This window comes from Ascaphus truei, chromosome 7, assembly GCF_040206685.1.
Source record: "Ascaphus truei isolate aAscTru1 chromosome 7, aAscTru1.hap1, whole genome shotgun sequence".
Taxonomy (NCBI): domain Eukaryota; kingdom Metazoa; phylum Chordata; class Amphibia; order Anura; family Ascaphidae; genus Ascaphus; species Ascaphus truei.
Genome location: NC_134489.1, coordinates 101958014 through 101969232, shown reverse-complemented (window position 1 = coordinate 101969232; position 11219 = coordinate 101958014). Strand labels below are relative to the sequence as shown.

The 11219-nt window shown below is 42.5% G+C and overlaps 1 long non-coding RNA gene across 1 annotated transcript in view; it reads left to right on the top strand.

The window, feature by feature from the left end:
* The first annotated feature begins 5219 nt into the window (after positions 1-5219).
* LOC142499815 (uncharacterized) overlaps positions 5220-11219 on the top strand; it is a 62595-nt gene continuing 56595 nt past the window's right edge. The window contains exon 1 of the long non-coding RNA XR_012802747.1: positions 5220-5443. This is a non-coding gene — a long non-coding RNA (uncharacterized LOC142499815). The remainder of the gene's footprint in view (positions 5444-11219) is intronic.

Below are 11219 nucleotides of genomic sequence, written 5' to 3'. Positions count from 1 at the left end.
CGCGGCCCCAATACACAGACAGCCCCCTGGGAACTACAATTCCCAGGAGGCATAGGGAGACAGGCACCAGGTGCCCCATAGCAGCCAATAGGGCTGGAGGAAGCTCAGCCCGGGAAAAGAGATACATTTCCCGGGCTTTGCAAGCGTCAGTCAGGAAGAGGCAGAGGAAGGAGAAGGAAGGGTGCAGGGAGCGAGTGGCTCCTGTACCAGGTAAGGGTTCTCCTTAGGTCCCCAGGCAGGCCCCAATTCCCGGTAAGGGCAGGGGGTAACTGAAGAGGGACGGCCCTAGATAGGGAGGTCACCCTTAGGAGTGAAAGGTGCAGGTTTGGCAGTGCCACAGCGGGTAGTGCTGTGCGCACTGGCAAATAGGCACAGGGTGTGTGCAGTGGATTTGCTGCGGGTTCCAGTGTATTGTGTGTGTAGGACTGTTGCTGTGTGTGCACGCTGCAGGTGCTGGGCGCAGCGTGTGCAGTGTGTGCGAACGTCTGCAGGCTGACGGTGAGGGCTGTGTGTCTGCTGCAGGCGCTTTAGAAGTAGCTAGGTGTTAGTAAGTTACAGATAGGACTGGGTAGCTAGGGGAGGGGGGCAGGTTATTACTCCGCAGGCCCTAGGAGTTTTCCCCAAGCCACCCCAGGTTGCGGTTCATCAGGGACAGGCCCTAGGTTAGGGTTCCTGTCACTTTAAGGATAGATAGGGATAGCGGCGGTTGCTGTTCCCGTGCGACGGTGGTGTTACCGAGAAACGGTTGTGTTCCCGTGAAGCGGTGGGACCCTCGTTGGGGTTCCTGGAGAATGTCAACTGGATAGGATCAGACGGATGCATCGCACGTCTGACCCTTTGTGAAGATCGTTGCAGGCCCGAGCACCGGAGTGCTCGGCAGGTACCTCTGTATTATATGTGCACCAACAGGCCTATTAGTTCATAGTGACTGCGCAGTCACCCACTACCTCCGTAGGAGTACGAGACATTGGGTGTGGGGGATCACAGGACACTGGGTGGGAACACCAGACATTGGGCTGAGGTGATATGGTTAAGGTGATGCGGATAGAGCATGATGTTATGTAATGTGTTATAAGTGTGTTCAGTAAAGTGTTAGTATTATATATGTGTGTTATTGTATTTCTTACCCAGGGCTATCTTTCATAACGGGGATCCTGGGTAAGTGGAGGCGCTGCACCAGGTAAATGGTAAGGGTTTCCCCAGGCTCCCAGCTAGCGGAGGCTCAGATCTCCTGGAGCCACAGGTGTTATACAGTTACCAGTAGTCCCTTAGAAGAGGTGTGCCTCAAGGAAAGGGACCGGTTAGACCACAAGGGGCCAATGTGAGATTGGGTGGGTCAGGCCGGTTCACAAAAAGGGCTACATATACAGTATACAGTATATATATTGAGCATTGACACAAGCGCCCAGGTGCTCTGATTTTCTCTAAGTGGATTACCTCCTGCCATAAATAAAAAATAGGAAATAAATCTGTTGCAATTGTCATAGGTTGTGTTGAGTTTTGGGTTTATGCTGTAGAATGGAAAGTTTCCAGGTTTTAAAAGCCCACTTGGCATTTTGCAGTGGCATGTTCACTGTAGGGTATTTTGAAATGAACTATTACAAAACCGCTGAATGCGCCCGTGCTTGTTAAAATTACAAAGAGCTAATTATTCAGCAGAGTAACACAGACAGTGCTCTTTTCTTTCTGTGAAGTAGCTCAACTCCAGCCTGCATCACAGTGCCAGTTTTCTAATTATCTTCTGTGTATAAAACCAGGCACAAAATGAATATGAAAAGAGACAACAATATTGGACTGAATGATCATGGCTTTATAAAAAAATATCATATATTTACTTTAGTACATAGGTCATGTACCGCACTGTGGAATATGTTGGCGATTTACAAATGAATGATAATTATAATAATTATATAGGTCCTTAATGCAGCGTTGTAAGAGTTCTTAATAGATTAAATTATAGTGTACAGAGCTCACCAAGCCTATGAGTACACGTGAAGAAGAGACCTGTGAGACGTCTAAAACTCTGTACACTGTCATTTCATTTACTGTATGAAAGACTTTAATACTGGTGTTTGGAAGTTACCCCAACTTACTGTGTGACAGATCTAGAAACAGTCTTTTCATTTCGAATTTGGTAATTATCAAGCATAATGTACTTGCTAATTTCTCTACATAAAGATACAGGTGTGTCATCTATTTCTGCCATTTAATTTTTACCTGGTACCAACTATACTGGATACCTAACAACATTTAAATGGTTAAAAGCTCACTCCATAGCATCTCCCACTCTCAGGGGAACTTGCCTGCTTGCAGTATGATTGTGACAAATCTAATACAGAGTGCTTTTCCTGGTAATGTACAGGTGAATAAAAGCTTCAATCAGACTTAGAACTTTGCAACTAATATTGACAGATTTATTATAAATCATTATTCCTGGTAATGCACAGGTTATTAAGAATTTATATTAGTGGTAGGGACCCTTGAAACGTGGTCTGCCATGCAGCTGGCTCAGGGGCTTACAACAATTTGGCCAAAATGTTAAACTAAAAGACCATTTTATTTAATAGATATTTATACATATATATTTAGGCACTGTACCGTGTATGAGTTTCACTGGATGTGCTAAAACTGAGCTCTGTCTGTGTTTTATGTTCTGTCTCTGGTTTTAACTGGTACCAACTAGTCAGTTTAATCATTTGGGTCTCTGGCGAAAATGTGTCAACAAGATGACTCTGGGGAATATATTGCTCATGGAATGGAATACATACAGTGGTCCAAGTGCGAAAAATATTCACAAATCAGTCACAGTTCCTAGAAAATTCGCCAAGCAAGTCAGTTATTTGTGTTCAATGAAGTTACCTCCAATCCTGAGCCCAAAATAGGAGGAGAAAGAAAGAGACACGGCAAAAGCTCTGGGTGGGAGCTTACTCCCGTCATTTAACTCCATTAAAATGCCTGTCGGAAAAAGAATTGATGGTGGAAATGTGCGATGTTTGTGCCCTTAAACGTTCTGGGAACTGGTTCACCAGGAATCGAATTTGGTAAAACCAAAAAATATTAGAAAGTGTCTAATCCAAATGCAGGGCATATACTGTAATCCCAATATCCACGTTTCTATCACTAAAGATCAAAGTATAAGTAAACCTGTGAATTGAACCTGTACATTCTTTACAATAATATAGTAACTAAGGGGGGAGGAGGGGTACGATACCTTTTATTGGACCAACAAGTAGTTGATATGTTACAAGCTTTCCCACCTTCATTGGGTAACCGCTCTCCCTCCTTTGTTACTACCATGGATCAAAGGACCAACACGCCCTAGCCACCCTTCTTTGCTTACAATAATATATACATTTTCAAAAAATTCTTGTATTAGCAAAACTGGGAAATTTTCCCAATATATTTAAATTAGCAGAAGACCTTTTGACAATTTCCCTGTACTTGCGGCCCCATTGGGAAAGCTTAGGGGGGGGGGTTATTTATTAAAGGCCTTGTGTTGAAAAACTAGGGCAATAATGATGATAAACGAGGGAAGATGATTAAAATGAACCCAATGTTTTCAGATGGAATTCTGATATTTGATCATTCAGGTTTTTTTTATTTGCACCAGTATTTCTGCCACTGGACTTGAATACGTTGTCCCTCTAATGTCTTATGTAGCCTACCTACTCTTTTAAATCTATTACCTTTTTTCAAAAGAAACATGTTCAGGGAGTTGATTTAGAATCCTTAAAAATGTGATATACTAAAAAGAATGTTGATTCAGTAAAGCAGAAATTGGGATGTTTCAAGGAATGCCACATGTGTATAAACATTTGAGTGCATAGTAATGGATGAAAGCTTTCATTCTATCTATTAGTCAAATCTGCAGTTGGGGCTTGTGACTCTCGTGAGATCTACTGTTTAGTTAAAGGAATTTTAAAATAATACCCTATATATCCGGCCTGCTGCCTTAACAGTCTTGTCAACATGGGAAGTACTCCGTGCTGCAACTTTGTAAACTATAGCAGGGGTGCGCAAACTGGGGGGCGCAAGAGTTCTTGGGGGGGGGGCGCGACGGGCTTCGGTCCACGCACCTCCATGGCGACGGGCATCAAATGACACCGCGGGGACACATGACGTCACATGACTCCGCAGCGTCATTTGATGGCGTATTAAAGGTGGGGGGGGGTGAGTGACCTAGGGGGAGAGCAGGTAGGGGTGGTGCAGCGCAGGAAGTGTAAATTGTAAATTGCACTAAACAAGCATATTTAAATGAATAAGTTGATACCAATGCTGTTTATTTGTTTAAATTAGAGGACAGTGCAGACCTCACTGAATATCCGAACATTGGCATAAAATGTGTAGATATCATTACTTGTTGAGTTAACAGGGAAGCCTGTCCTGTGTTCATTGTTACTGTGTATGCTATTTTGTTAAACAATCTGAACTATTTTCCGAAGATCAGTCTTATATTCTATCAATGGCAGTAAATAATAATTTAATCGGGTGCCTCCGTGTCTCTCAGCTGTCCATCCCTTATCTTAAAGGCTCTCAGTCAACCTCAAATCCTCTCACCTGTGGGCATGCATCCCTGTGATGATCAATCTTAATTATTACAACCAAATTATTGACTTCTTGAAACACACACACATCTTTATCAAGACCTCTAATTGTGTTTGCCTTAATTCATAAGTAGAAATCCTCAGGTTAATCACACCTCCTAAATTATCTTCTGTTTTGAAGAGCTGTCTCCTACCTTTTAAACCCTCACCTTGATGTATATTTTCTGACCTCCATAACCCTACCCTTGCTTTAGTTGTTGTACAGACGCCAGTCTTCATTGTCTTAGAAATGTTTCTATGACCCCTGTGAAGCTCTGTGTTCTGTATAAGCTGTCTCCTCAGTTAATTAAGTGGTTTAAAGCATATCAATACTATCTTCAAAAGAATTCTGGAGTCATGTTAAAATCTACCATTTTCCTTTTATCTCTGGAGCCTATGAAGATCATTATATTTTAATGACAGTGAAACCAATTTGTCCATGTGCAATTATACTACTATGAGAACAAGTCAGTTCTTGCACCTGCATTCCAGCTCAGCTTACAGTGCCTATTCCATAGGGCAGAAAAATGAAACCGTCGACTAAATGGGAAAGTTATAATCCCCTTTTTATTGATTAACCAATGTTAATTTGAGTCTTCCAGGATCTCTTGAGTTGCTTCTTTCTGGCCGTGCAGGTTATTTTCTCTACTACAGAAGTGGTTGGCAGATTACCGACTCAGGCTTGCAGGTTGTCGAATGGAATCTGCACGTGTTGCAAGCTGTGGCTACCGTCCCCTGTGCCAGGCTATCACGAGTGTCCTGTCACGACTCGTTTACCAAATTTAGGAAACAGAATAGAAACAGCTCGGGTCGTGCCACTTGAAAAGCAAGGATTATCTACAGTCACCACATGCCCGGAGGTAATATTTAGGACATCATGCATGACAGGGTGCCGTTTGTTATGGTATGAACAACATATAACATAGACATGTAGCCAGACTTGCTGTCCCTGGAACTGCAGCATAAAAAGCAGAATGCTGTGGCTCTGGGGACATTAAAAGCCTGCAGGGGTCCATTTTTTTTAAATTTGGCACAACCCCCCTCCCTTACACACACGAGAGAGTTTCCCTGGAATTGGGTGCAGATATTTTAGATACGTCTGTATAAAAGCAAGAAACACCATATAATTTGGGTTATCCTTTTTATACCAGGTTGATCTAATCAGGATAACTCTACCTCTGCTGTGTGCATCTCAAACTATGGTCATTAACTGTATTGTATGTCTTTATTTATATAGCGCCATTAATGTACATAGCGCTTCACAGTAGTAATACACGTGGTAATCAAATAAATAACAGATAATATAAATAACAGATCATGGGAATAAGTGCGTTAGACATAAAAGTAACATTAAGGAAGAGGAATCCCTGCCCCGAGGAGCTTACAGTCTAATTATAGGGAATAGGCATTTTTAATATCAACTGTTGGCTATTACCATATGGGCAGCATGTAATTTACCAGTGTATAGGAAGAATTGAACAAACACAGAATTTTTATTTATTTATTTAGAAAATGTTTTAACAAGAAGTATTACATTGACAGTTACCGCTCGTTTTAAAGTATGTCCTGGGCACAGAGTTATGATGACAAATACATGGTTACACATACATGGTTACAAATACATGGTTACACATACATGGTTACAAATAGATCGTTACATTAAGTGAACAGAGTTATACATTATATATAAAGACTTTGCATGAACAGTTTAATATATGTATCTTTTAGACATATGAAACAGTTACAGCCCAGATTAAAATGTGAGACAGCTTTAATTTTGAAAGAACTAAGACTAGTGGCGGCTGTGAGAGTCTCCGGTAGATTGTTCCAGGTGTAGGGTGCTCGGTAAGAGAAGGAGGTGCGACCGGATACTTTGTTGAACCTTTGGACCGTGAACAATCATTTGGAGTCAGATATCAGGTGATAAGTGCTGCATGTGGTAGGGGTGAGGAGCTTGTTCAGATACAGGGGTAGCTTACCCAGAATGTATTTGAAGGCAAGACAGGAAAGATTAACTTTGTGCCTAGACTCAAGTGATGACAAATCTAGTTCTTTGAGCATTTCGCAGTGATGTATGTATGTATGTCTTTATTTATATTGCACCATTAGTGTACATAGCGCTTCACATTAGTAATACACGTGACAAGCATATAAATAACAAATAATACAAATAACAGATCATGGGAATAAGTGCTTCAGACATAAAAGTAACATTTCGGAAGAGGAGTCCCTGCTCCGGGGAGCTTACAATTTAATTGGTAGGGAGAACGTACAGAGACAATAGGAGGGCATTCTGGTAAGTGCGTCTGCAGGGGCCAAGCTTTATGTATCGTGTATTGTATAAGCCACGGTGTTACTCATATGCTTCTTTAAGCAAGTGTGTGTTAAGGTGGATCTTAAAGGTGGATGTGATGTGATGTGTGGTGTAGTTACATTGGAGGACAAAGCGGCATATTGAATTGTAGCGGGTGTCTAGTTTGCTAAGGTGCTGGACCATATACTATGGGGGCTATGCACTAAGCTCCGTTAAGTCACTTTTAGATCGCAAAGTGCTCCTATAACGTGCTTTTGCGCTCAACCCGATGCACTAAGCAACGCAAACAGGCACTTTGCGATCTAAAAATGACTTTTTTCAGGAATTTTTTCTAAGTCCAACTTTGCTCGTTCGCAACCCTGTTTGTGTTAAATTCTGCCCTTAAGCGGGATGCACTAAGCAACACAACCTTAGTGTACACGAAAGTTGCGTTGATCAGAACACGTCAGGTCAGAGTAGAAGCAAAGAAATCTGGACTTAGAAAAAATTATTGCTTTTTATTTTTGCATGCGCAAAACCCATACAGCAGGCCGGCGGGGGTCCCCGAGGGAGCCCGGGGGGCGCGCGGGTGTCCCCGGCTGACCCCACGGATGTCCGGGGGTTCCCGGTTCACCAAGCGGGGGTCCCCGTGGGAGTGCGGGGGTCCCTGCGGGAATCCGGATGTCCCCGCGGCCGTCCCGGGGTCCCCGCGGGAGTCCTGGGGTACCTGCGGGCCTGCGGTACCAATATTGCACCTCCAAAAATAATAAACAAGAATTATAACTAAATACACTGCCTAACACATACTATACAGTAATGGCCAAAATTACTATTATCCAAATATGGATAATAATGCATTTGGCCATTTTAAATACATATAACATTCAATAAATACAGTCAAAATATATTACACTTACCTTTTACAGGCACCCACGATGAAGGCCGTATTCATCCTCATCTTCATTCTGCCCATGCCCCTCCGGTGCTGCAAGACATAGACAAGAATAAAAACATCCAATGTAATGTCACCTAACCCCTTAATCACCGTAGCGGTTATTAACCGCTACAGTCATTAAGTGGTTAACCCACCCTCACCCACCACTCGGGAGGCCTACATACCCTCCCCCACTAACCCCCCAACCGGTGAGGCCTAACCACCCTCACCCACTACCCACAAGGGAGGCCTACACACATACCCTTGGGCCAATACCCCCTCCCCCCACCCCCAGTACCCACAATAAAAACAACACACTGCCCCACAATAAACATCATTCTATTTATTAAATACAGAACCCACCCCCTGTGCCCCCCCCATAAATACATGATTTATCCTTTTACATACAGGGTTCATACCCCAGCCCCACGCGAGTCCCCGGCGGGCCTGGCGGGTCACCTGACAGACCTACAGGGTACCAGCAACATGTTTCACACAGATTCTGGAGGCCTGTTGGTGGGTCCCGCCAAGCACCATGGCCCCCAGGTGGTCTCAGCAGGTGACCATGGGCCACAATTGGGTCCCCACGGTAGGCCCGCGGATGTCTGGGAGCCCCGGGTCAGACCCACAGGTGTCTGAGGGGCCTCGGGTGGTTCCCACGGAGGTCTGGGGACTCATGGGTGCTCACTACGGGTCCGCGGTGCCCCCACGGATGTGAGGCCACCGGTTCTTCCCCGCAGACTATGGCTCCGCGGTGCCCCCACAGATGTGAGGCCACCGGTTCTTCCCCGAAGGTGTCACCCGTGGAACCACCAGCCTGATACCCGTGAGATACCCAAGGATACCGCAGGTGGTCTCCAGAGGTCCCCCCCCAACACCTACAGTACAATAATGTGCCAAATAACTATTATCCAGATATGGATAATAGATTATTTGCCAATTATTAAACACAAAAAACATGCATAAATCAAAACATGCATTTTTAATCTTAAAATCACCACATTGTATGTTAAAATAAATCCAGCAGCCATTGTAAATATAAAAAAAACAAACTGCAGCTACACAAATGTCTATGAAATGTCACACAATTGCATTGAATGTGTACATGATGCAATTAATCTGTGCATCATGTAACACTATGCAAAATATATGTAACAATAAAATACACTATGAACAATGTCCCCTAACGAGCAATGCCATCATGAAAATCAATTATAAACTAAGCAACATCAATACAATTAGCATCAATCAATTAATCCATTTCCTCAAACAATTACAATACAATACAAATCAATTATACAATTCCCTATTCAATTCCTAAAGCCAAACCATTGCCAAAACAATTCTAATTTAAAGTAACCACCATCATTCTAATCTAAGTACCATAAAGAAGCCATTACAATTAACCTTTAACTAAATACAAATTGCATTATTCACAACAATGACAAAATAAAGCTGATTAATAAACTAGCCATACATGAAAAGAACATAAACATTAGCAAACAAATCAATTATTATCCCTGTATGTCTATCCATATATTGTGATAGATATACATAAAATACAGGGACAATAATACAGCATAAAAAACAATGCATTTGCATACAAAATTCACATAGAATACACCCATTCAGTTTCCGTGAATATACAGTGGCGGCCGGTTTAAAACTAACGCGGCTGCCGCCGCAGTTTAAAAACAGCTGCGGGCAGCGCGCGGCTATCTTCGGCCGTTTTCGGCCAGTTTTCCCGCGTCTCGGGCGCTTTCAATAGTATGCGCCATTAGCGCTTATCTATTGAAGCGGCCGCCGCACGGGAAACTCCATTTTAAACGGAGAGCAGCCATGCGGTTAGCCCGCTATGCACCCGGCAAGCTTTAGAATAAAAGCTTGCCGGGACAGTATGTATATACATATATACATTAACGGGCATTAAATGGGACTGAAAAAATAAAAGACATGAATGAAAAATCAAAAAAACCTGTATAAGTAAAAATAATAAACTATTCTTTTGTTTACTCACCATTAGATGCCCACTCACCGAAATCCAGGCGACCCGGAAGCACAGGAACCAATCCACAGGTAAACCATAAAATAATAAACCAAAACAAATCCACGTCTGTGTCTTTTTCTTCTATTTGTAATCCGTCCCGTCTGTCTTGGGGTCTTCTTTTCAGCAGAAATTAAAAGGGCCCAGTTGAAGTATGAGTCAAATATGTGTTGATCACTGGACCCTTTTAATTTCTGCTCCCTCGGCCATTTACCCCTTCTTGTGTCCCAGAGATACATTATTGTGTACCTTTTACATTGAATTGTATAACATATTTGTGTGGGGTGTAAAATCATGACAGTTTTATCTTTGTACTTTTTTGAGACTACGAATGTAGTATTGACTCTTCCCCCTTTTTTGGTACTTTTTTGGTACCTCTTTGCATTGGCCTATATATGTATTAATAGAGATCTTATTTTATGATTTTTAATTAGAATTTGGTGAATCTTGAGTAATTGCTTTGTATATATTTCCCTTAATATATTGACCATCCCACCTTACTTCATTGATTATTTCATTAATCATTCCCCTTTTTTGAATTAATTATACACACAGCATCCCCTTTTTTGTGATTTAGTTATCACGTGGATGCTTCCTTTTAAGTCCCATTTTTTTACACAAAGATAGAAATGCCAATTGATTATGTGATATAGTAACAAGTGCGGACCTTTTGTAGCAGATGCTTTTTATTAATGTTAATTATGTAGGGTATATTAAGATGTTAGGTGGGAGGGGGCAGTACAGTCCTGACGAAGCCACGGGATTGGATTGGCGAAACGCGTAGAGTGGTAGCCGCCCATAGGAGGAGAGAAGCAGTGACAGGGATTGCAGACCCAGAATCCAAATCCGGAAGTGACGTGTCGCGACTAACCGGATGTGACGTGTCGGCATACCTCGGAGAGAGCACGGGAAGCAGGGAGCTGACCACTGAGGCACCGTTTGCAGACCGGAGGCAGGGGGTGAGCCAGATGTCCACAGCATACTCTCTTCCATCACAGTGTTGTGATACATGCATTATTTTAATGTTTTTATTGTAAGTGTGCATTTTTAAGCCCTATAAGAGTTACGTTTTTAAGATTGGTCTGCACTATGGATACTTTTCCTTCTTTACATATACCGCTGAGATTGGAGGTCTTCACCCCATCCGAAATAGGAGTTCCTCTTCTCGTCCAGAAATTGTTTCCAATTGCCCATTTTTTATCTACATCTTGTGAGTAGGCTATGCATATGAGCCAAGACACATCACATAGGGAATTCACAATTGTTTTATTGTCTACACTTAGATTGTTACTTTGTTTTATTTCCCTTTATGCTCCCCCTGGATTGCGAATGTAATAGTTATTTGGCACATTATTGTACTGTATG